Source organism: Pseudophryne corroboree, chromosome 7 (genome assembly GCF_028390025.1).
Source record: "Pseudophryne corroboree isolate aPseCor3 chromosome 7, aPseCor3.hap2, whole genome shotgun sequence".
In the NCBI taxonomy this organism is placed as follows: Eukaryota; Metazoa; Chordata; class Amphibia; order Anura; family Myobatrachidae; genus Pseudophryne; species Pseudophryne corroboree.
Window position 1 is genome coordinate 253,498,943 of NC_086450.1, and position 27,980 is coordinate 253,526,922.

General features: G+C 41.3%; 1 long non-coding RNA gene across 1 annotated transcript in view; it reads left to right on the top strand.

Annotated features, from left to right (window-relative positions):
- LOC134943564 (uncharacterized) overlaps positions 1 to 27,344 on the top strand; it is a 49,615-nt gene extending 22,271 nt beyond the window's left edge. The window contains exons 2-3 of the long non-coding RNA XR_010181612.1: positions 15,807 to 15,876; positions 26,683 to 27,344. This is a non-coding gene — a long non-coding RNA (uncharacterized LOC134943564). The remainder of the gene's footprint in view (positions 1 to 15,806; positions 15,877 to 26,682) is intronic.
- The last annotated feature ends 636 nt before the right edge of the window (positions 27,345 to 27,980 follow it).

Genomic DNA, 27,980 nt, shown 5'->3' on the forward strand with positions numbered 1-27,980 from the left:
GCTGGGCTTCCCCCAGCCCTCTCCCAATGCGTGAATGGATGCCGCACGCATGCGCACGGCATCTATACACGCCGGGAGGGCAGGAAGGGGGCGGCTGTTCTAGCAGGGCGCCGCAAAAGGGGCAGGGCGGGTTTTGCCTGCTAAAAAAACGGGCAGGGCGCGGCGCCCTGCTAAAACAGCCTAGAGTGAACACTAGTCATTATAGATCTGCATAGAAACGGATACGTTTATTTGTTATACATGTTGTGTATTTGCTTAAGTGGATAAATAGTAAAACACAAAATGCTGTTCCGGCCTAAAATTTTAGGTAGCACTCAAAGGAGGATTACCCGTGTGAGCGACTTCCAGCGGGTGTGAGGAACAAAGGTGTATTGTGTAGTGAGCAGTAGAATTTTGCTTACATTGATCGTGATAAGTGTGGAATATTTAGGTGCGAACGCAAGGTGTACACATGGTACGGTAGGAAAAGTACGTGAGGTAAGCGTACGTGAACGCGCACGGTTGCGTGCTTACGCAAGGTTGCATGTAGTAGCGAGCGCAAGTTTAACCACACAATAGGAATAAATTTAAAGGCGGGATAGAAGACATATTTATACAATAGCAAGTAACTATCCGATTTTAAAAGCAGATTACTATAATTTTTGTTTAAAGTGTACTACCTCTGGGACAAACTATCAAAGGGAGTGATATTTTTCTGTACAGATAACCTTGTGTATTAGTGTGAGCTGAAAGTAGGTGTGGATGTATTGAACCCTGGAGAAACCAGGATCCCGTGGGAGAAGCTGAGTTAGCAGAGGCTCGGCGGCATGAAAGGGTCGCAACCTTACGTATTGATGAAGTAGGCACGTACTAAAACGTGTAGAGGAGCGTGATAGATTGTGTATTGAGGCACGTACTGTGTGATGATGAAGAAAAATCAAATATACATCTGTATTGCCTCAGAAATTGTGCTTTCAAACTTATGGCTTTTAGCACCTGTAACTAGCATCTCAATTCTCATATAGAGTTAATTCTCCTGAAGTAATGTTTTCTTCTCAACCTTTGTTTTCTATCACCTGACAGAGAATTCGTATCTATCAATAGAGACCCTTGTATTTAGATAACCAGAACCTAATGACATTTTATGAGGTTTTATGTCAGGAGAAAGAGGACATGATAATTAATATCTGATGGACCTTTGCTTTGGACAAACAACATGCCATTATGAACAAGAATGACCCTTATGCTGACGAGGCCTATTGAGGAGCCCAATTGATGTGCATAGGAGATCCAGGATTCATTGAGCCAGTCTGCCATCCTCAGGAGAAGATCGGCCATTGCAATTAGCTCAGCTGACCATATTTGGCACTTCCGGTTATTGTCCATCAACCAATCCATGTTCCCCAAGTTAGCTATATGTACACCTCATTAATCAATCAGTTATGAATTATTGTATAATTATGCACTATATATATATGTACACCTGAATGCCCTAAAGGCACGGGTTCATTGGTGAATTCTGTCTTGGTCCATGCTTCTCTGCGCAGAAAAATGGGCGTGGCACCCGATTTGATAATAAATTCTATAAGCTGAATATCATCACAACGGAGACGCCTCAGTTCTTATTATAGATAAGATAATAAGCATTATCATATGGGAGCATCGTCCGGTTAGCTTCAACCCGCTGCTACGGAAGACCACCTTTCCCAGACGCAACAGACAAAGGGGACATCCGCTGGCTGCACTCAGAGGTAACTATACCTTCCTTTTTTTATATGTAAAACCTGTACCCTTGCTCTGCTGCCTCTTGTCAAAGTATTCTGTGGCTACTGGGACGCTAGCTATACTGAACTCAGGAAAATTGGTGAGTTCTTGTGATCCATATTCATGCATAACTAAGTAGCACATTATTGTACTGTTATGTCTTTTCAATTAAGTTTTTTCTCTTCTCTCTCCGCTTGTCAAAGCACTGATAGTACTGCGTAGTATGCTTATAGTATTGAGATAAAGGGAAATTGATTGCCTCATCCTAACTGATGCCGCTGTATTATTGTGTTATTTGACAGTCTAAAGTACATAGATAAGATATTGTATGATTTATGCAGGCTTCAATAGAAACTTGAGTTTAGTTTTGTTTTTTTATATTGTTTTGGTTACAGAATACTATTCCCTATGAGAGAATAAGGGAAAAAGAAGTGAGTCACTTGCTGGTATATGACTTATAGGTTTGGCTCCCCAAATTTCTGAAAGACGCTGATATGCTGTCTATTTGAGACTCTTTGTGGCCACAGAGAGCAGTTCAGGCGACAAAATTGGGAGAAATAATATACTGTGTTGTTGAAAAACGGGAAGTGACTCTTCCAAGAAGAATGATGGTACTTCTGTTAGTTGTATGTTCAGCCTTTATGGACAGCAGTGTGTCCAGTATGTTTCTAAGTGGAATGACATCACACAGGATGAGACTGTACCATTTCCTAAAATGGGCAGTTTTGACCCCGCAATACTTCAATGCCTTGAGAAGCGGATTAAGTCAGTTATAAAACCTAATAATCGTTTGAAACATTTGCAGATTTTAGATATATGGAAAAGTGAAATGTATAACCAGAGAGCAAATAATGTTAATATTAATGCTTGCACTGACACCGTAACTCAAAGCATTAACCCTCCACCGTATAACACGGCAACAACGGCACCATCACCACTATATCCGCTGCATGCACTACAAACTACATTGCTACCACAGGCACCAAATAACATCTCAAATCTTGAGGATGATGCACTCTTCTGCCAACACATAATAAACCACAACATGGTCCCCTATACAATAGCGCGGCCAGCCTCGATGACACCTAGCTCTCGGACATCTCGCTCTGTCTCTCATAAAATAGCAGCTATCATCCACCAGACACACACTCCTACTTCTAAATCACATAGCCTTACCACAGAGCAAACAGTTTCTGCAGTAGGCAATGAACCACAGTTGCAATATAGAATAAAAGAACTTATATCAATGATATCTGCTGCTTCCTCTGTTTCTTCTCTTTATTTTACTCCACTTTCTCAACCTAATTACAGATCATACAGGTCAACACGAACATATATAAAGACAATATTGCATTAACAATAGATCTGTAGTCATGAACAAACAACAAACAAACAGCTAAAAGGAAAAACAAAAAAGGTACAATAGAATGTACGTAGATAAAAGAAAAAAAAAGAAAAAAGGGAAAAGTGATGCAGAGTACAGACTCAGAAAACACTCAGTGAGTAGGTGTATGGTCAAAGATCATAGGCTAAACATTATACCAGTAATTAGAAATTAGAAGCAGTGTGCACATATGTGGGCCCAGATTATGCATTTTAATATATCTATGGGATAAAATATGGGATAAAATAACAGAAAACAAGTCCAAAACCTCATTGATCATAAAAAAGAATATAAAAGACAGAGGTAAGAAAGGGAAGACCAAAAAGAGGAGGTAATCATGACCTTTAATTCACGGCTTCCATGGAGTTATATTGGAGGTGTAATAATTATTCCATTCCTCTTCTGTCAAAAAAATATTAAGCTCTGATTCCCATCTAACTTGGATATGGAGTTTGGGCTCATCATGTGGAGAAAAGAGAGTGGAATACCATTGTGATATACCGCCTCTATGACTTGGAGTAGAAAATTTAGATAACACATACGGTGGAGGAGAAGGGAGATAGTGTGGATCAGATGTGTTTGCCACAATCCAATGCCTAATAAGTAAATACTTGTAAAAGTCCTTTGTCGGTATTGAGTATTGGGTTTGCAGTTGTTGGAAAGTTTTAAGCCCTGAATTGTCATATAAAATCTTTAATCAGTCGGATACCTAGGTCTCGCCAATTCTGTAAAGAAAAATCAGGAAGTAATTTTGAAACTGCCAAAAGGGATAAATTCGAGGAAGGTAGAGGGAATTTGCCTAGGGTAGTAATCAACCTGTCCCAGACTGTAAGGGAGTTAGAAACACTTTTCTTTACTGTAGCAGAGGGAGGTCTATGGGAAGCTTTAATCCAAATCAAAACTGACAGGGGGTAGCCTTTACACATATGTCTTTCAATATCCACCCATGGTTTCAAAGGTCATGTCTGGAGCCAATCCTTCAATTGATCAAGTAAGCACACGTGTTGGTAAAGTTCAAGATTAGGGAAGGCCAGACCACCCCTACCTTTTGACCTATACAAGCAAGCTCTAGCCATTTTGGGCCTTTTACCTTTCCAAATAAAAGTGGATATGACAGAGTAAAATTTATTAAGTAATTTAAGTTGGACCAGATAGGGAATGGCTAAGCAAATAAAGAATTTTAGGAAGGAGCATCATTTTAATCGAAGAGAGGCATCCCATCCAAGAGATCCCGTAGTTTGTCCATTGTTTAGTGAGAGCTGTAAACTGATCTAGGAGGGGAAGAAAGTTACAAGTTATTGCATTTTGATATTTTAAGGGGATTTTAATCCCAAAATATTGAAGGGAAGAGTTTTGCCAACTGTAATTATAATGAGATTGTAAAGATTGAAGGAGAGAATTGTCTATATCTAGAGCAAGTGCTTCCGTTTTGGATGTGTTTAATTTGTAATATGATATACTGGAATAATCCTGGAGAATATTATGGATAGCTGGGAGAGAAGACTCAGGGTTAGTTACAAATAAAAGGACATCATCTGCAAATAAGCAGATCTTATGTTGGAAAGTGCCTATGTATACTCCATCCACCAAGGTAGATGTTCGATTTTTTTCTGCCAAAGGTTCTATTGCTAATACGAAAATTAATGGTGATAAAGGGCATCCTTGGCGGGTGCCATTAGAGATAGGGAAAGGGTTAGACAAGAACCCATTGCTAAAAACACGAGCCGTGGGTTGAGAGTACAAACAGAGAATGTTCTGTAAGAATTGACCAGAAAACCGAAACCTAGCAAGAACCTTGGACAAATAGAGCCAATGAATCCTGTCAAAATCCTTCTCTGCATCAAGAGAAAGCAGTAATAAAGGCTTCTGATATACAGAATGAGCTTCTGGCAGGGAGAAAACCCTCCTGGAGTTGTCTGGGGCCTGGCGGCCCGTAGTGAAATTTACTTGGTTTTGATTCACCAGGGTAGGGAGTAATAGATTCAATATATTCGCAATTAATTTAGCATATAACTTAATATCTGTGTTCAAGAGCGCTATGGGTCTATAGTTTTGACAAAGAGACGGATTCTTGCCAGGTTTGGTAATCGTAATTATCTGTGCCTCCAACATTTCAGTAGGAAAAGGATGGTTAGAAGCATCATTATATAAATTAATAAGAATAGGAGAGAGGGAATCTTGGAACATAATATAAAAATTATTAATAAACCAGTGTGGGCCAGGGGCTTTATCTTTTTGAGGGATTTCAGGGTGTTACGAAGTTCCTCATCAGTCCAAGGAGAACAAAGTGCAGAAGCGTCATTGGGAGAAATAGAAGGTAGATTAATGGAGTCTAGAAAAGATCATATGTGCTGCAATGAAGGTTGAGGGGTAAGAGGATCCCGATTAAGAATATATAATTTCTCGTAATAAGAGTCAAATTGATTAGTGATATCTTTAGCTTTCAGGGACAACGACCCATCTGAGTTAGTCAAGCCTTTAATTCTGTTAATTATGTTTTTCCCTCTAAGTTTCCTTTCTAACAGTTTACTGGCCCTATTACCCAATGTGTAAAATTTTTGTTTCAATGTGGAGATTGCCCTTTGAACATGAGAAAGATATAGGGGTATATGCAATTCACGGCGAATCGCGGCAATTTTTCGCCGTTTTTTAATTCGACTCAATTCGCCAGGTGAATTCCGGCAGGTGGCTGCCGGAATTCACCATATTCAATGAAAAACGGGTTCGCCAGAATCGCGGGCGAAAATCGGCCGATTTTGCGGATTTTGCCGCGATTTTAAAAAACGGGAAAAACCCGGAAAAAAAAATGGCGTGGGGTCCCCCCTCCAAAGCATAACCAGCCTCGGGCTCTTCGAGCTGGTCCTGGTTCTAAAAATGCAGGGGAAAAATTGGGCAGGGATCCCCCGTATTTTTAAAACCAGCACCGGGCTCTGCGCCTGGTGCTGGTGCCAAAAATACGGGGGACAAAAAGAGTAGGGGTCCCCCGTATTTTTAACACCAGCATCGGGCTCCACTAGCTGGACAGATAATGCGACAGCCGGGGGTCACTTTTATGCCGTGCCCTGCGGCCGTGGCATTAAATATCCAACTAGTCACCCCTGGCCGGGGTACCCTGGGGGAGTGGGGACCCCTTCAATCAAGGGGTCCCCCCCCCAGCCACCCAAGGGCCAGGGGTGAAGCCCGAGGCTGTCCCCCCCCATCCAATGGGCTGCGGATGGGGGGGCTGATAGCCTTTTGTGATAATAAAAAGATATTGTTTTTTCCAGTAGTACTACAAGTCCCAGCAAGCCTCCCCCGCAAGCTGGTACTTGGAGAACCACAAGTACCAGCATGCGGGAGAAAAACGGGCCCGCTGGTACCTGTAGTACTACTGGAAAAAAAATACCCAAATAAAAACAGTACACACACACCTTGATAGTAAAACTTTATTACACACTACCGACACACACATACTTACCTATGTTGACACGCCGACTGCCACGGTCTCCGACGATCCGAGGTACCTGTGAAAAAATTATACTCACCTTCCAGCGTCCAGAGGTAAATCCAGGTCCAGAGATAATCCACGTACTTGGCAAAAAAAAAAAACGAACACCGATCCACCGGACTAAGAAAGGGGTCCCATGCTTTCACATCAGACCCCTTTCTCCCGAATGCCGGGACATCACGTGACTCCTGTCACTGAAGTCCCTTCAGCCAATCAGGAAGCGCTACTTCCGTGGCGCTCACCTGATTGGCTGTGCGCTGTCTGTGCTGTGACAGCGCATCGCAAAGCCGCTCCATTACTTTCAATGGTGGGAACTTTGCGGGTAGCGGGGGGGTTAACCCGCGGTCAGCGGCTGACCGGCGGGTGACCTCACCGCTAGCCGCTAAGTTCCCACCATTGAATATAATGGACGGAGCTGTGCGATGCGCTGTCTGAGTTCAGACAGCGCACAGCCAATCAGGTGAGCGCAACGAAGTTGCGCTTCCTGATTGGCTTTAGAGACCTTTATGTGACAGCTGTCACTGACAGGTCTCATTCGTGGAAAGGGGTCTCATGTGTCAGCATGGGACCCCTTTCAGTCCGGCATGGAGCGGGTGTTCGCTTTGTTTTTCTCTATCGTCCTAGTGGATGCTGGGGTTCCTGAAAGGACCATGGGGAATAGCGGCTCCGCAGGAGACAGGGCACAAAAGTAAAGCTTTCCGATCAGGTGGTGTGCACTGGCTCCTCCCCCTATGACCCTCCTCCAAGCCAGTTAGATTTTTGTGCCCGGCCGAGAAGGGTGCAATCTAGGTGGCTCTCCTAAAGAGCTGCTTAGAGAAAGTTTAGCTTAGGTTTTTTATTTTACAGTGAGTCCTGCTGGCAACAGGATCACTGCAACGAGGGACTTAGGGGAGAAGAAGTGAACTCACCTGCGTGCAGGATGGATTGGCTTCTTGGCTACTGGACATCAGCTCCAGAGGGACGATCACAGGTACAGCCTGGATGGTCACCGGAGCCTCGCCGCCGGCCCCCTTGCAGATGCTGAAACATGAAGAGGTCCAGAATCGGCGGCAGAAGACTCCTCAGTCTTCTAAAGGTAGCGCACAGCACTGCAGCTGTGCGCCATTTTCCTCTCAGCACACTTCACACGGCAGTCACTGAGGGTGCAGGGCGCTGGGAGGGGAGCGCCCTGGGAGGCAAATGAAAACCTATTTGGCTAAAAAATACCTCACATATAGCCTCCGGGGCTATATGGAGATATTTAACCCCTGCCAGAATACACTAAAGAGCGGGAGACGAGCCCGCCGGAAAAGGGGCGGGGCCTATCTCCTCAGCACACCGCGCCATTTTCCTTACACAGCTCCGCTGGTCAGGACGGCTCCCAGGTCTCTCCCCTGCACTGCACTACAGAAACAGGGTAAAACAAGAGAGGGGGGGCAAAATAGTGGCAAAAATTATATTATAAAAGCAGCTATACAGGGAGCACTTATTATAAGGCTATCCCTGTCATATATAGCGCTTTTGGTGTGTGCTGGCAAACTCTCCCTCTGTCTCCCCAAAGGGCTAGTGGGGTCCTGTCTTCGTTAAGAGCATTCCCTGTGTGTCTGCTGTGTGTCGGTACGTGTGTGTCGACATGTATGAGGACGATATTGGTGTGGAGGCGGAGCAATTGCCAAATATGGGGATGTCACCTCCTAGGGGGTCGACACCAGAATGGATGCCTTTATTTATGGAATTACGGGATAGTGTCAACACGCTAAAGCAGTCGTTTGTCGACATGAGACGGCCGGACAATCAGTTAGTGCCTGTCCAGGCGCCTCAAACACCGTCAGGGGCTGTAAAACGCCCTTTGCCTCAGTCGGTCGACACAGACCCAGACACAGGCACTGATTCCAGTGGCGACGGTGACGAATCAACCGTATTTTCCAGTAGGGCCACACGTTATATGATTTTGGCAATGAAGGAGGCGTTACATTTAGCTGATACTACTGGTACCACTAAACAGGGTATTATGTGGGGTGTGAAAAAACTACCTATAGTTTTTCCTGAATCAGAAGAACTAAATGATGTATGTGATGAAGCGTGGGTTGCCCCCGATAAAAAGATGCTAATTTCAAAGAAGTTATTAGCTTTATACCCTTTCCCGTCAGAGGTTAGGGCGCGCTGGGAAACACCTCCTAGGGTGGATAAGGCGCTCACACGCTTATCTAAACAAGTGGCGTTACCCTCTCCTGAGACGGCCGCACTTAAAGATCCAACAGATAGGAGGATGGAAAATATCCAAAAAAGTATATACACACATACAGGTGTTATACTACGACCAGCTATAGCGTCAGCCTGGATGTGCAGTGCTGGAGTAGTTTGGTCAGAGTCCCTGATAGAAAATATTGATACCCTGGATAGGGACAATGTTTTACTGTCTTTAGAGCAAATAAAGGATGCATTTCTTTATATGCGTGATGCACAGAGGGATATCTGCACACTGGCATCACGGGTAAGTGCTATGTCCATTTCGGCCAGAAGAAGTTTATGGACGCGACAGTGGTCAGGCGATGCGGACTCAAAACGGCATATGGAAGTTTTGCCGTATAAAGGGGAGGAGTTATTTGGAGTCGGTCTATCAGATTTGGTGGCCACGGCTACAGCCGGGAAATCCACCTTTTTACCTCAAGCTACTCCCCAACAGAAAAAGACACCGACTTTTCAACCGCAGTCCTTTCGTTCCTTTAAAAACAAGAGAGCAAAGGGATATTCATATCTGCCACGAGGCAGAGGAAGGGGGAAGAGACACCAACAGGCAGCTCCTTCCCAGGAACAGAAGCCCTCCCCCGCTTCTACAAAAGCCTCAGCATGACGCTGGGGCTTCTCAAGCGGACTCGGGGGCGGTGGGCGGTCGTCTCAAGCATTTCAGCGCGCAGTGGGCTCACTCGCAGGTAGATCCCTGGATCCTGCAGATAATATCTCAGGGGTACAGGTTGGAACTAGAGACAGATCCGCCTCGCCGTTTCCTGAAGTCTGCTTTACCAACGTCCCCCTCCGAAAGGGAGACGGTTTTGGAAGCCATTCACAAGCTGTACTCTCAGCAGGTGATAGTCAAGGTACCTCTTCTACAACAGGGAAAGGGGTATTATTCCACTCTATTTGTGGTACCGAAGCCGGACGGCTCGGTAAGACCTATTCTAAATCTGAAGTCCTTGAACCTGTACATAAAGAAGTTCAAGTTCAAAATGGAGTCACTCAGAGCAGTGATAGCGAACCTGGAAGAAGGGGACTTTATGGTGTCCTTGGACATCAAGGATGCGTACCTCCACGTTCCAATTTACCCCTCACACCAGGGGTACCTCAGGTTCGTTGTACAAAACTGTCACTATCAGTTTCAGACGCTGCCGTTCGGATTGTCCACGGCACCTCGGGTCTTTACAAAGGTAATGGCCGAGATGATGATTCTTCTTCGAAGAAAAGGCGTATTAATTATCCCATACTTGGACGATCTCCTAATAAGGGCAAGGTCCAGAGAACAGCTAGAGAGGGGATTAGCACTGTCTCAAGAAGTGCTAAAACAACACGGCTGGATTCTGAATATTCCAAAATCCCAGTTAATGCCGACAACTCGTCTGCTGTTCCTAGGGATGATTCTGGACACGGTTCAGAAAAAAGGTTTTTCTCCCGGAGGAAAAAGCCAAGGAGTTGTCCGAGCTTGTCAGGAACCTCCTAAAACCAGGAAAGGTGTCTGTACATCAATGCACAAGAGTCCTGGGAAAAATGGTGGCTTCTTACGAAGAAATTCCATTCGGCAGATTCCATGCACGAATTTTCCAGAGGGATCTGTTAGACAAATGGTCAGGGTCGCATCTTCAGATGCACCAGCGGATAACCCTGTCTCCAAGGACAAGGGTATCTCTTCTGTGGTGGTTGCAGAGTGCTCATCTATTGGAGGGCCGCAGATTCGGCATACAGGATTGGATCCTGGTGACCACGGACGCCAGCCTGAGAGGCTGGGGAGCAGTCACACAAGGAAGAAACTTCCAGGGAGTGTGGACGAGCCTGGAAACGTCTCTTCACATAAACATTCTGGAACTAAGAGCAATCTACAATGCTCTAAGCCAGGCAGAACCTCTGCTTCAAGGAAAACCGGTGTTGATCCAGTCGGACAACATCACGGCAGTCGCCCATGTGAACAGACAGGGCGGCACAAGAAGCAGGAGTGCAATGGCAGAAGCTGCAAGGATTCTTCGCTGGGCAGAGAATCATGTGATAGCACTGTCAGCAGTGTTCATCCCGGGAGTGGACAACTGGGAAGCAGACTTCCTCAGCAGACACGACCTTCACCCGGGAGAGTGGGGACTTCATCCGGAAGTCTTCCACATGCTGGTAACCCGTTGGGAAAGACCAATGGTGGACATGATGGCGTCTCGCCTCAACAAAAAACTGGACAGGTATTGCGCCAGGTCAAGAGATCCGCAGGCAATAGCTGTGGACGCGCTGGTAACGCCTTGGGTGTACCAGTCGGTGTATGTGTTTCCTCCTCTGCCTCTCATACCAAAAGTATTGAGAATTATACGGCAAAGAGGCGTAAGAACGATACTAGTGGTTCCGGATTGGCCAAGAAGGACTTGGTACCCGGAACTTCAAGAGATGATCACGGAAGATCCGTGGCCTCTACCTCTAAGGAGGGACTTGCTTCAGCAGGGTCCCTGTCTGTTTCAAGACTTACCGCGGCTGCGTTTGACGGCATGGCGGTTGAACGCCGGATCCTAAAGGAAAAAGGCATGCCGGAAGAAGTCATTCCTACTTTGATTAAAGCAAGGAAGGAAGTAACCGTGCAACACTATCACCGCATTTGGCGAAGATATGTTGCGTGGTGCGAGGATCGGAGTGCTCCGACGGAGGAATTTCAACTGGGTCGATTCCTACATTTCCTGCAATCAGGATTGTCTATGGGTCTCAAATTGGGATCTATTAAGGTTCAAATTTCGGCCCTGTCGATTTTCTTTCAAAAAGAATTGGCTTCAGTTCCTGAAGTCCAGACTTTTGTTAAGGGAGTGCTGCATATACAGCCTCCTGTGGTGCCTCCAGTGGCACCGTGGGATCTCAATGTGGTTTTGGAATTTCTAAAATCTCATTGGTTTGAACCACTAAAAAAGGTGGATTTAAAATATCTCACATGGAAAGTGACCATGTTACTAGCCCTGGCTTCGGCCAGGAGAGTGTCAGAACTGGCAGCTTTATCTTACAAAAGCCCATATCTGATTTTCCATTCGGACAGGGCAGAACTGCGGACTCGTCCGCATTTTCTCCCTAAGGTGGTGTCAGCATTTCATCTGAACCAGCCTATTGTAGTGCCTGCGGCTACAAGTGACTTGGAGGACTCCAAGTTACTGGACGTTGTCAGAGCATTAAAAATATATATTGCAAGGACAGCTGGAGTCAGAAAATCTGACTCGTTGTTTATATTGTATGCACCCAACAAGATGGGTGCTCCTGCGTCTAAGCAGACGATTGCTCGTTGGATCTGTAGCACAATCCAACTTGCACATTCTGTGGCAGGCCTGCCACAGCCTAAATCTGTAAAGGCCCACTCCACAAGGAAGGTGGGCTCATCTTGGGCGGCTGCCCGAGGGGTCTCGGCATTACAACTTTGCCGAGCAGCTACGTGGTCAGGGGAGAACACGTTTGTAAAATTTTACAAATTTGATACTCTGGCTAAGGAGGACCTGGAGTTCTCTCATTCGGTGCTGCAGAGTCATCCGCACTCTCCCGCCCGTTTGGGAGCTTTGGTATAATCCCCATGGTCCTTTCAGGAACCCCAGCATCCACTAGGACGATAGAGAAAATAAGAATTTACTTACCGATAATTCTATTTCTCGGAGTCCGTAGTGGATGCTGGGCGCCCATCCCAAGTGCGGATTATCTGCAATAATTGTACATAGTTATTGTTAACTAATTCTGGTTATTGTTAAGAAGCCATCTTTCAGAGGCTCCTCTGTTATCATACTGTTAACTGGTTTTGATCACAAGTTGTACGGTGTGATTGGTGTGGCTGGTATGAGTCTTACCCGGGATTCAAAATTCCTCCCTTATTGTGTACGCTCGTCCGGGCACAGTACCTAACTGGCTTGGAGGAGGGTCATAGGGGGAGGAGCCAGTGCACACCACCTGATCGGAAAGCTTTACTTTTGTGCCCTGTCTCCTGCGGAGCCGCTATTCCCCATGGTCCTTTCAGGAACCCCAGCATCCACTACGGACTCCGAGAAATAGAATTATCGGTAAGTAAATTCTTATTTTTTGCCAAGTACGTGGATGTATCTCTGGACCATGGCTGAGGTGAGTATATTGAACTTTTCTTTTCAGGTATCCGTGGATTCTACATGGAGAAGAGGACCGATGTCGGCGTGTGAACATAGGTAAGTATGTGTGTGTCGACGTATGAAATAAAGTTTTACTGTCGACGGTGTGTGTGTCCTGTTTTTATTTGGGTATTTTTTTCCCAGTAGTACTACAGGTACCAGCGGGCCCGTTTTTCTCCCGCATGCTGGTACTTGTGGTTCTCCAAGTACCAGCTTGCGGGGGAGGCTTGCTGGGACTTGTAGTACTACTGGAAAAAACAATATCTTTTTATTATCACAAAAGGCTATCAGCCCCCCCATCCGCAGCCCATTGGATGGGGGGGACAGCCTCGGGCTTCACCCCTGGCCCTTGGGTGGCTGGGGGGGGGGACCCCTTGATTGAAGGGGTCCCCACTCCCCCAGGGTACCCCGGCCAGGGGTGACTAGTTGGATATTTAATGCCACGGCCGCAGGGCACGGCATAAAAGTGACCCCCGGCTGTGGCATTATCTGTCCAGCTAGTGGAGCCCGATGCTGGTGTTAAAAATACGGGGGACCCCTGCTCGTTTTGTCCCCCGTATTTTTGGCACCAGCACCAGGCGCAGAGCCCGGTGCTGGTTTTAAAAATACGGGGGATCCCCTGTCAATTTTTCCCCCGCATTTTTAGAACCAGGACCAGCTCGAAGAGCCCGAGGCTGGTTATGCTTTGGAGGGGTACCCCACGCCATTTTTTTTAAGGATTTTACCGTTCCAGCAATAAAAAAAAAAAAAAAAATATTTAAAAAAAAATATAAATAATATTTGTGCCTCCCCAAAAAAAAAAAAAAGTACCTAATCCCTTCTAATATAAATAGATATGCTATTCCTAAAAAAAAAAACACCAAAAAAAACATGTTTAAATTTTTTTTTATTGTTTTCACCCTCCAAAGTGTAGCGGATTGAAAAAGACGAATTTGCTGTCTAAAAGCACTGCTGTCGAATTTCCAAACTTGAATTGAATATGCTTTGGTCGAATTGCAGCACTTGTATCATTGCAGAAAAGTCGAATTTGCAAAAATTCGAATTTCAAAAAGTCGAATTTTGAAAGTCCGTTTTTTGGTCGGAAAGCACTGAATTGCATAGGCGAATTTTTTTTTTGGTCGAAAATGACCCGAAATTCGACAATTTCGGGAATTCGACCGCAATTGCATATACCCCATAAACTGTTGTTACCGCTTTGCTTCAGTCAGGGCTGCAAGTATAGTGGAATTTTTAGGAGATTTTTTATGTTCCGCTTCTAACTTTGTCACCTCCAGCTCATAAGCTAGTTGGACTTCTTGGTTTCGGCGTGCTATCCGCTCTGCAGCTTGGATAGCAGCCCCTCTGATGACTGCCTTAAGGGCGCACCAATGGTTAGAAATCGTGGTGTCAGCAGGATCGTTGGTTTCTAGATAGGAAGACAATGCCTCTCGTAAAATAGAGACTCCATCTTCATCTCGCAGAATATAGTCCTGCAACCTCCAAGGTCGTGGGGGAGAGCTGGTCTTATTGTATGACCAAGACCATGTTAAAGGGGCATGTTCAGACCATGAGATCAGTAATATTTTGTCACTAGGGATTGATTGCAGTGACCATTTATCTGTGAGGAGAAGGTCAATTCTAGAATAAGATTAATGTACTGCTGAGTAATATGTATAGTCCCTTGTTCCTACATTCTTAACTCTCCAGGTATCATACAAATCAAACTCAGTCAGTAAATGTGAGAAACAGGAGGCTAAAGATCTAGCAGCATTATCTGATTGTTTATCGAGTATGGCAGATTTATCTATTTGAAGGTAATGAGCTAAGTTAAAATCCCCCATAATAAAAACAGCGCCTCTCTTAACGTCATGCAGCTTTTAAAAAAAGGTTTTAAGGAATCAAGGCTGTATGGTATTAGGGGCATATAGCAAAACCAGCGTAACATATCTAGAGCGCAGCTTCCCACAAGGGTCAAGTATCTGCCATTGCAATCTACCCACTTGTTCTCCAAATGAAAAGGACACGATTTATGGAATAATATAGCAACCCCATTTCTTTTAAATGGTCCACATGAGGTATAAATTACTGGATAATTATTATTGGAGAACTGTGGGGGAGAGTGCAACGGAAAATGTGACTCCTGTATAGCGACCACTTCCGCTTTTTGATCTGCAAAGTACTTCAAACCTAAACGGCTCTTGCGAGGCCAGTTAAGCCCTTTTACATTGAGACTTAGAAAGTTAGCCATGGGGAGAAAAAGGCATTATACTATATGAAGCAGTGATGCATATCTTTGACATATCACACTGGTCATATGTACACCTCTCCAAAAACAAAAATTCTGAATCAGCATCAATAGGGGAAAAAAAACAGCATACAAACCAAAACATAAAGTGGGGGAAAAGACCAGAAATAGCATCCATAGAGGAGCTAGAGATACTGTCACTAGGACACCGTGATGGGTAAGTACAAGTGGGCGGCGGGTCAGCCTTATATACCCGCCGTCGCCTCCAAATTGTAACGATAGTAATAAAGGTCAGAGAATATAGTCATCCCAACTATGGGAAAAAGTCACCCTTCCGAACAGTAAAAAGAAAAATAGTATCAAATCACATAAACATAACCACATAGCAGTGTTTAAACAGAAAAAAAAATAAAAACAATTGTGAGGACCGCACAAGTAAAAACAGCAACAAAAGGCCAGGTGGTCACTGAAATGTGGTCAGAAGTATAATTGCCTAAAACCATAGGGACATACTAACATTCCTATCAAATCTCATATCTAGCTGTAACATTGGTTAGGAAATGTAAGTAGCAAAGCTTATATGGCAATACTCATGAACGGGGGATAACAAAATATATTCATCAAATGTTCTGTTCTCATCAGAATAAACACTATCCCGGGACCAATATCCACTCCGGAGAAATACGTTTAATTGATGCAGTTGAAATAACAGGTTGGTTGTCAAGGGAAATGTTCCATTTTTTCAAAATTGCAGGGCAAGCCTCAGGAGTGGGAATAATAGTAGAGGTACCATTATGTAGCACTATCAGCTTAGCGGGGAATCCCCATTTATATTGAACTGTAGCTTTCCGTAGATCGGACGTGATAGTGTAAAATGAGCGCCGTTTGGCCAAGGTTGCAGAGGACAAATCCGGGAAAAGCTGAAGAGAATCAAGACATTCTGCAGTAGATGAAGAGGGTAGCGCAGCATGTAGAATCTGCTCTTTAATATGAAAAAAGTGCACTCTGAGGAGAGTGTCTCTCGGTGCTTGAGCCGGTGCCTGTCTAGATTTCGGGAGTCTATGGATCCTGTCAATCAGAAGGTCTGATAGGGAAGCGTCTGGCAATAGCTTTTGAAAAATATCAGTAGCATTTTTGTGCAGGTCAGCATTTGTAACAGTATCAGGGATGCCCCTTATTTTTATATTGTTTCTTCTCAAGCGATCTTCTAGGTCCTTAATTTTCTCACGGACAGAGGCAACTTCCTCCTGAAGAGAATCATGGGCAGTGATCAGATCATTGTGCGATGCAACCAGTTCAGTCATTTTATGCTCTATATGATCTGTTCTGTTCCCAATCTCAGAGATATCAGAGCAGAGAGCTTGAATATTAGATTTGAGCTCAGCCGTGATGTCCGTTTTGAATGAGGAGAGCATAGAGTGAATAGAACGGAGAGTAACAGGGCCATCCAGGGAATCCATATTGCCCTATGTGGTAATAGTGGAGCTATGTGAAATTGGTGAAGTTGTTTGAGACAATGGTGTTGGGTCAGTCGAAGGAAGGGACGGACGAGACCTATTTCCAGATGTGGAGGGTCGAAAAAAGTGCACCTGTGGAGCAGATTTAGATCCTTTAACTTTTTTCGGCGGCATGTCTACTGATCCAAAGGTGGCTTGAAAATTATAGAAATGGGAGTCGGATGACCATATCAAAGGATTATTTAGGCTGGAAGCGACGGCATAGGGATCATGTTGTTAAGAGAACATGCTTTTATAAAGATGCTGAATCAGAGAAGAAATATATACTAATAATGGCCACAAGATGGTGCTGTGGTACTAGCATTGGAAGACAATGAATGCATCTAGGAGCAGAAGTTATGTGGTCACAAAGTTCATTTTCAAACAAAACAAAAAAATTTAAGCTGTTTTGTAGGTTTCTAAAAAAACAAGACACACTGGGCCTATATGGGGTCCAAGTTGGTGGATAAATGAAGGATGGGGATGTGACTGTTCTGTAGTGGTCATGTCTCCTCCCCTAGAATAACAGCTGATTCTCCATTTATATAAAGTTCCACTCAGGATGGAAGGACACCCCAGGGTAAGGGCTTCTGGTCTGGGCCTTCCAACAACCAGAGTACCCAAGGTTGGGATATATGTAAGATAAGATAGAGGCAGACACCTCTTGCAGAAAGTGTCCCCAGGTAGCTTGGGATGGACAAGTATTAATGGCCGTCAGGAGTGCAGCTGCAAAGGACACCATTTATAAAGCCGACAAGGTAGAGGTGTGCTAGGCAGTGGGTGTGCTCACCTGAGTGCAGAGAAGGTGCCTTTTTGCTGCAGGGCCGGGCACCCTGGAATCAATATGGCCACCATCAGTGAGGAGCTGTGGCCCGTTGTCCCGCCAGCGTCAGTCAGTGCTGGGAAGGGCTGTTACTGTGTGTGGTGCTGGCGGGGGTCACCAGAGAGCATTGAGGCCGCGGCAGCAGCGATCCTCCCACAAGCACCACAGAGACCTCCCGTCACCATCCACGGCTCTCCGTCTCCGACTTCCAGGAGAAATTGAGGCCGCGGCTTCACAGGAAGAGCAGGCCGCAATCTGTAGCAGCTCCTGGAGCGCTCCCCGGATCCAAGGACCCGGCTCCCAGGCGTCACAGGGTGTCAGGCAGGTTAGGAGAAGCAAGAAGCAGGGCTAGGTAGGGTTAGGAGGGGAGAAATATGCCCCGATCTCAGAGTCCGTGCTGGAGCTCCAGGGAAGCACGTCTCCTTCCTAGGACAGCCAGACCACGCCCCCTGGATTCCGTTTTTGAACAGAGTCTGTATACTGAGCCCTAGGGAGTATTTAATAATATTTCATCTGCTATACATACAATCACCAAAAAAAAAAGTATCACAAAATATTGTTCTTATATAATTATTAAAAATATTTGATATCAGTGTTTAGTTTTATACACTCAAACTATCAGTGTTCAGTGTCTTAAATTAACATATAACATCATATGTGACCAGATTTTATGATGTCTGTTCCCATCACTATAGTTAAATACAAAAAAGTGCTTCTTTATCTTAAATAATACACAGTACCAGTGGTTACAAGTGTCACATATTGAAATAGTTACAAATATTACATTTTAACATATTGAAATAGTTACAAAATGTCACATTTTAAACATATTGAAGTAGTTACAAATGTTACATTTCAAGCAAATACAGTTTTGTACTAGGCATTTAAAATCAACAGTGTACTTACTGCAGCCAACTAGGAGAGACACATACAGCAGCCAGGTTCAGAGTGAAATGACTGAACCTGACGCTGCTATTTATCCATCCCAGTGCTGGTCTCATTTCCTGTAATTAGTGATCCTAACTAAACATTTTTCCACTTATATTATTACTAGTGAGACCAAATTTGTGCTTAAAATAAATATTATACATATATAAGTGAGGGACAATGTTTCTGTTCAAATATAAAAAGGTATAGCATAATATAATTGTTTAAGTATCTATTAAACAGTTATCAGGTGTGTGAATGTCCACTTTGTGCATGCGTTCCACTTATCAATGAATGGAACGCATATTAATGGGCATATGTGTCCTGTGTTGAATCCGGAACTACGTCACATGCGCTCCACCGTCCTACGTGGTGGAACGCATTGAAGAAACCAGGACTCTCACAGAACGACCGACATTCATAGCGCCAGAAATACGTCACTATGCATTCCACTGTCCTTCGCGGTGGAATGCATCCCAGATGATACTACAATATAGAGCGTCCATCACTCTTAAAGCTGGAAGTGCACCCTATGCGTTCCACCTTCCTTGACGGTGGAATGCATCCCATCACAGATCCAGAGTGCAGACATTAAAAAGTACAGATACAGTACTGGTGCCCCGTAAAAAGTACAGATACGGGGCACCAGTACTGTAGGGATTTATCTCCTATATCCCACTATTACATCACTGGCGTGTCCTTTTCAGTTGCCATAGGATACATACAACGCCAGGGTTGATCCTCTGTACCGGAAGTACATCAAATGCGTTCCACCCCTGATCTGGGTGGAACGCATATGACAACCATACCGTAGAAACGGTCCACTACTAGTTAGGTTAGAACGTAAATGGATGACTTATATTTTACTCTTATTCATAACAAGAATCTATCAGAACAAAATTAACAGATAGCCCCTCTGTGCTCACTGATATATATGCTATTCTATACATAGATAATAAGCACATTGATTAATATTTGAATGCAAAGTCCAAAGCTTGTACTTTGTGTCAAAATTGTTTCTATAATATATATTTACATTTTTTTTTAAAAAATGTAATCCTTCCATAGTGCATTTTATAATAAATTTATATAATGCATATATAGTCATATAAACATATTTTTATCACATAATTGTATCTTTAATTTCAAAATAACCCAACATAACCTCAATAAGAAAAAAGGAGGGAGGGAAGAAGGATGATGAGGGGAAAAAAATGGAAATCTCATAAAAAAAGAGACTATATCAATGTTTTCATTGAGCCCCCTGGTGTCAAAGTATTCAAATTATAAATCCAATATGTTTCTCTTTTTGATAACAAAAGGTCCCTATCACATCCTCTATCTCCCACCTTTACACACTCAAGAATTGTAAATGAAAAACCTTTCAGGTCAGATTTATGACATTCTAAAAAAGGTCTCGGCAGGTTGTGAATTACTACTTTATTCTTAATACTACGCATATGCTCCTGAATTCGTAGTTTCGCTAAACATTTTGTCTTGCCAAAGTAGAACAATTTACATGGACATGTGATTCTATAGATTATATACTGTGAGTTACAGTTTACCACCTCTTTTAATCTATATTTTGAACCATCATCTAGTAACCACACAATTTTCTTTCTATGTGCTTACAGCAAATACAATGTCCACAAGGGAAGCAAACTCCTTTGCTTCTCAATGAAAGGAACGAATCAGACTCAGGTATTGATACTTTAGTAAATCTAAGTTTGCTCGGAGCCAGGATGCCGTTCAGATTTTTTGCCCTTGTGAAAATGACTATTTGTTTTGGGCGAAGAGTGGGTCCTAAGATTGGGTCCTTTAACAAGATGTCCCAATATTTCTCCAATGTTTTTTTCACTATCCAATTTTCTTAATTATATTGAGTGATGAAAGGTCTACATTGAAATTGTTTTTCTACTTTCATTCTAGGACTACTAGATAGGAAAAGTGATCTATCTTGTTCCAATGCCTTATTGATCACCTCATCAATCTTTCCATCATTATACCCTCTTGACAAGAAACGCTCTTTTAAAATCTCCGTTTGGACTCAGAAGTCTTCTATATCACTACAATTCTTTCGAAGCCTCAAAAATTGTGCATAATCCAATTCCAGTGGTGACAACTGGTTGATGGTATAAAACTATTAGTGTCTATATCTTTGAAAAAGGTTGAGGTCCTAATGCATTAGTTCACAGTACTTTCTAATGTAATATCTATGTGGGAGCCCATCTATATTGGTCATATTTATTTCTGTGTTCAAAATCCCCGCCCTCTCGTTTAGAAAACTAATTGGTGGGTTTGAAATCTGCATTTGACCAATTGAATATCCTATTAGTTACATAATTGTTTTTGTTCTTTGAAAACTTTTTCTGTTTTCTAATAATAATTTCATCCTCAACTGAATCTAACTTATCCTGTAAATCATTCACGTCTTTTTTAAATTCCTCAGTTTTCAAATTTAGTCAGTGTAGATTCCAATTGCTTAATCTCCACTTCAAGTTTTTTCAACTCTGTTTTCTTTTCAGTCGCTAATAAAGTCATAAGTTTAATAGAGCAATCCTCCAAAATGGAGTTCCAGCTGTTCATAAATCCTTCATCAAGATTTCCAAAGGTTTGCATTTTAATAATTCGTAGCCCCCCAGGAACTCTGCCTACTTCTATGTACTTTTCTAGCATCATCAAATCATACCAGTTTTTAAGTTCTTTAATCGCTATTTTTTCCATGTAGTTTAATTGTGAATAATAGGCCTCTGTATCCTCCTCCATATCCCCTTCTCTAAATTCCCCTGAAAAGATATTCCTACATTTTTGGGGTCTTTTAGACCTATTACTAAAAATAGGCATTTCACAGCAGCAGGAAAAGACAACTAACAGATCAAATACAAACACAGATACAAAAATGTCTTTAACCTTGCGCTCAGACCACCAGCAGCAACTTGGAGAGAGTCCCTGTTAGTGGACTCCCAAAAAGATAACACATACAACACAAAGACCAAATGCGCTTAGTGTATAGCCTTCTAAAACTCTAGTGTCTCCAATGAATGTTCTTCCACAGTGTGGGTTCTTATAATCGGTGTCACCTGTAAGTAAACCCTCACACCAGAAACACACCTGAAACAAGATGGCCAAATGGCCCAATTAGATATGATACCAATTCACTTTTATTAAAAGTACATAAAATTCCATGAATTTCTAAGAAAATTTTTCATAAAAATACATCAAGGTACAGTCAATGAATTTGTTGTCAGTTTTAGCCTTTTGAAAAATCACCCTCACCTTTACAAGTGTAAACTCTATAGGGTGTGATGGCGAACTAGACAAGAGACTGTAGCTGATTTGACCAAACACGTTTCATCAGAACGACTTCATCAGGGGATTCATATATGGTATCACTATAAAGTAAGATTGGTGGATAGAGAGTCTTTTAAAACTTTGTCTAAAACTCTTGAACAAAAACCTATAGTGGCCCTTCCATATAAATTTTATCCGGTCGTATCAAGGGGAGTCACTGGAGAGATAGATATCCATCCTATAGAAAAATATATGACACTGGGAGATCTCAGTCCCCTAATGTCTTTCAACAACATTTTTTAGATGAGGGCTCGCGGAGAGATCTACAACAGGGACAAAAAAAGGAGTTTACTTACAGGAGAGGAAAGAGAGGGGGGAGAAAACTCACCCAACAACAAAAGAAGAAGACCATTACTCCAATTTGTGGAGAATTAGAGATCGGACTCTTTAACCTCTCCAAGAGAAAATTATTGAATGCTCAAACAGCGGTTTTAGGCAAAGGTCTAAAATTTGCTCTGGATGCACATGTTAATAAATTTGATCTATACATTGATTTTAATAAGTATATAAGAAATCTAACAGTCCAAAGACATTTTTTTTTAAATCCAACTCCTTCTTTGCCATTTGGAAATCTTTTTTGATTCGGTAAAAGATGAGTTTAGAAAATTAAAGGTTAAACCAGACAGATTCACTAACAACTTGAAACCTCAGGAAAAAAGCACTCTCTCTTTGAAAGAAAGATGACAACATAATCATTCGTAGTGCAGATAAGGGAGGGGGAGTAGTCATTCAGGAAAGAGATTCATACCTAGTAGAAGCTGGAAGAATTCTGAATGCCGAATTAACATATCTCAAATTCAATTCAGATCCCACTGCTCAATTTCAGGAAGAGTTATACCTGTTTCTATTTGATGCTAGGTGGGGAAATGTAATTTGTCAAGCTGAATATGACTATCTGTTTGTAAAACATCCAACAATATCGATCTTTTATCACCTTCCAAAGGTGCACAAAGATCGTGAGTGTCCCCCAGGGAGGCCTAGAATTTTGGGATTGATTCTTTGACCTCGAATTTGTCACACTATGTAGACCTCAAGTTACAACATTATGTAAAAAAGTTACCATCTTTCTTGAAAGATTCTATTAGTTTGCTACAAGAGTTAGCCAACTATGTATGGATGGAAGGAGATATTTGGCTTACAGTCGATGTCCAAGCCCTATATTCGGCAGTCCCACATGACAAAGGTATTGGTGCAGTCAAAAAGACCTTGGAATCAGATCCGGGGGAAACTGTAGAAGAAATTGAATTCATTCTACATAATATTGAATACATTTTGTGGCACAACTATTTTCTTTTTGGAGGCGCCCACTACCTCCAACAGCAGGGGACTGCGATGTGGACAAAATTTGCCCCATCATATGCAAACCTGCTGATGGGGTAGTGGGAGGACCTCTTTGTCTATGGTACCCCTTTCTTTTCAAAGAATATCAGATTTTACAAGCGTTACATCGATGATCTGATATTTATATGGAATGGTGACCCTCAAAGTCTAATTTTCTTAATGAAAGCAATACATCAAAATCAATTCAATCTAAAGTTCACCTATAAAACAGATATCTCTAGAATTGATTATTTAGATATTAAATTAGAAAGTACTGTGAACTAATGCATTAGGACCTCAACCTTTTTCAAAGAAGTAGACACTAATAGTTTTATACCATCTACCAGTTGTCACCACTGGAATTGGATTGATAGTGTCCCTTATGCACAATTTTTGAGGCTTCGAAAGAATTGTAGTGATATAGAAGACTTCTTAGACCAAAGGAGATTTTAAAAGAGCGTTTCTTGTCAAGAGGGTATAACGATGGAAAAATTGATGAGGTGATCAGTAAGGCATTAGAACAAGATATATCACTTCTCCTATCTAGTAGTCCTAGAATGAAAGTAGAAAAACAATTTCAATGTAGACCTTTCATCACTCAATATAATAAAGAAAATTGGATAGTGAAAAAAAAGTTGGAGAAATATTGGGACATCTTGTTAAAGGACCCAATCTTAGGACCCACTCTTCCCCCAAAACCAATAGTCATTTTCACAAGGGCAAAAAATCTGAAAAGTATCCTGGCTCCGAGCAAACTTAGATCTACTAAAGTATCATTACCTGAGTCTGATTTGTTCCTTTCATTAAGAAGCAAAGAAGGTTGCTTCCCTTGTGGACATTGTATTTGCTGTAAGCACATGGAAAGAAAATCGTTTGTGTGGTTACTAGATGATGGTTCAGAATATAGATTAAAAGAGGTGATGAACTGTAACTCACAGTATATAATCTATAGAATCACATGTCCATGTAAATTGTTCTACTTTGGCAAGACAAAATGTTTAGCGAAACTACGAATTCAGGAGCATATGCGTAGTATTAAGAATAAAGTAGTGATTCACAACCTGCCGAGACATTTTTTAGAATGTCATAAATCTGACCTGAAACGTTTTTCATTTACAATTCTTGAGTGTGTAAAGTTGGGAGATAGAGGAGGTGATAGGGACCTTTTGTTATCAAAAAGAGAAACATATTGGATTTATAATTTGAATACTTTGACACCGGGGGGCTCAATGAAAACATTGATATAGTCTCTTTTTTTATGAGATTTCCATTTTTTTCCCCTCATCATCCTTCTTCCCTCCCTCCTTTTTTCTTATTGAGATTATGTTGGGTTATTTCGAAATTAATGATACAATTATGTGATGAAAATCTGTTTATATGACTATATATGCATTATAGGAATTTATTATAAAATGCACTATGGTAGGAATAAAATTGTATTTAAAAAAAAATGTAAAAATATATTATAGAAACAATTCTGACACAATGTACCAGCTTTGGACTTTGCATTCAAATATGAATCAATGTGCTTATTATCTATGTATAGAATAGCATATATATCAGTGAGCACAGAGGGGCTATCTGGTAATTTTGTTCTAATAGATTCTTGTTATGAATAAGAGTAAAATATGTCATCCGTTTACGTTCTAACCTAACTAGTAGTGGACCGTTTTTACGGTATGGTTGTTATATGCGTTCCACCCAGATCAGGGGTGGAACGCATTTGATGTACTTCCAGTACAGACGATCAACCCTGGTGTTGTATGTATCCTATGGCAACTAAATAGGACACGTCAGTGATGTAATAGTGGGATATGGGAGATAAATCCCTACAGTACTGGTGCCCCGTATCTGTACTTTTTACGGGGCACCAGTACTGTATCTGTACTTTACTTTTTAATGTCTGGACTCCGGATCTGTGATGGGATGTGTTCCACCGCCAAGGAAGGTGGAACGCATAGGACGCACTTCCAGCTTTAAGAGTGATGGACGCTCTATATTGTAGAATCATCTGGGATGCATTCCACCGCGAAGGACGGTGGAGCGCATGTGACGTAGTTTCGGATTCAACACTGGACTCTTATGCCCATTAAAATTACGTTCCATTCATTGATAAGTGGAACGCATGCAGGAAGTGGACATTCACGCATCCGATAACTGTTTAATAGATACTGTACTTAAGTATAGTATGCTTTACCTTTTTATATCTGAAAAGAAACATTGTCCCTCACTTATACATGTATAATATGTCTTTTAAGCACAAATGATGTTCTCACTAGGAATAATATATGTGGGAAAATGTTTAGTTAGGATCACTAATTACAGAAAATGAGACCAGCACTGGGATGGATAAATAGCAGCGTCAGGTTCAGTCATTTCACTCTGAACCTGGCTGCTGTATGTGTCTCTCCTAGTTGGCTGCAGTAAGAACACTGTTCATTTTGAATGCCTAGTACAAAACTGTATTTGCTTGAAATTTAACTTTTGTAACTACTTCAATATGTTTAAAATATGAAATTTTGTAACTATTTCAATATGTTAAAATGTAATATTTGTAACTATTTCAATATGTGACACTTGTAACCACTGGTACTGTGTATTATTTAAGATAAGGAAGCACTTTTTTGTATTTAACTATAGTGATGGGAACAGACATCATAAAATCTGGTAACATATGATGTAATATGTTAATTTAAGACACTGAACACTGATAGTTTGAGTGTATAATAATAAAACTAAACACTGGTATATATATTTTTTATTAATTATATAAGAACAATATTTTGTGATAAAATAATTTTTTTGGGTGATTGTATGTATAGCAGCTGAAATATTGTTAAATACTCCCTAGTGCTCAGTATACAGACTCTGTTCAAAGACGGAATCCAGAAGTAACAATCAGGTTCAATTTAAAGCTGAATGTCCATAGAGGTGTCGTTTTCTGTGTTTGGTATGTATTAAGTTGTCCAATAAGACACCGTATCTGATAGCTCCCAGTAAGAACGTGTCCTAATAATAATGGACTCTAATTATCTACAGGTCCCATTGTCTTACATCAATTCTGGGTGAACCATTTATTTTAACCATCTTAATAGAAAGTTTGCTACATATATGGATTATGGATGTTTATATCCATGAAGGATTGATTGATTCCTTCTTCCTTGGTATGTATTTTTCTCCCTCCTCTATGAAAACCTCTATCAAGTCTTAACAGACTCTCTAACCACCCGTCTTACTTTATAGTGATACCATATATGAATCCCCTGATGAAGTCGTTCTGACAAAACGCGTTGGGTCAAATCAGCTACGGTCTCTTGTCTAGCCATCACACCCTATAGTGTTTACACCTGTAGGTGAGGGTGATTTTTCAAAAGGCTTAAACTGACAACAAATTCATTGACTGTACCTTGATGTATTTTTAAGAAAAATGTTCTTATAAATTCATGGAATTTTATGTACTTTTAATAAAAGTGAATTGGTATCATATCTAATTGGGATATACATGTCACAGCTGTGACATGTATATTTATTTTCTGCAAGAATATACAAATAAATTGTTTAAAAATCATACAATGTGATTTCCTATTTTTTTTTTTTTCAGATTCTGTCTCTCACAGTTGAAGTGTACCTATGATGGAAATTACAGACCTCTCTCATCTTTTTAAGTGGGTCAACTTGCACAATAGGTGGCTGCCCAAATTACTTTTTGCCCCACTGTATATATATATATATATATATATATATATATACGGTTGAGTATCCCTTATCCAAAATGCTTGGGACCAGAGGTATTTTGGATATGGGATTTTTCCGTATTTTGGAATAATTGCATACCATAATGAGATATCATAGTGATGGGACCCAAGTCTAAGCACATAATGTATTTATGTTTCATATACACCTTATACACACAGCCTGAAGGTAATTTTAGCCAATATTTTTTATAACTTTGTGCAATAAACAAAGTGTGTGTACATTCACACAATTCATTTATGTTTCTTATACACCTTATACACACAGCCTGAAGGTCATTTAATACAATATTTTTAATAACTTTGTGTATTAAACAAAGTTGTGTACATTGAGACATCAAAAAACAAAAGTTTCACTATCCTACTCTCACTCAAAAAAGTCCGTATTTCGGAATATTCCATATTTCGGATATTTGGATATGGGATACTCAACCTGTATATATATATATATATATATATATATATATATACATATATATATATATATATATGCAAATAGTTGTTATTTGAGGTGCGCTTTAAATTAAATGGATCTTACCAATATGGATGTGAACTGTGGATGTTCTATATACCTTATATAATTACACCTAAAGTTTATAAAAACATTTTATTGTTAAAATACAAGTTAAATATTCAAGAGTTCATTTTATATACATTCTCTTATACATACAGAATTTTTTTTCAACTGTTCAAGTGTTTGTATGCCCATACATTTCTTGCTAATACAATGATTGTATATCAATAAAAATTGTTTCCTGCAACGCGTTTCGTCTATGATGACTTCTTTAGGGTGTCTTTGGGTGTAAAAACGGAGAAAAGAATATCTTGTCATACAGCTCAAAATTCAAATTAAACAATATCTTATCGTACAGCTCAAAATTAAAAATAAATTGAATATAATTGATTAATACAGTCAGTAGTTGGAATGAATTACTACATAATTCCTCCATATAGGGTTTACAAACATAGTATTGAATAATGCTCATCAGTTGGAAGACTCTATAGTTATCTGGATAATATATTGTTTAAACAGTATACTTACTATTTATATAATTATTGGACTCTAATGACATATCTCTAGTGACATAGAGATTTCACAATCTTAGATGGAAACACCATAAGTAAGAGTGATCATACCTAAATGGAT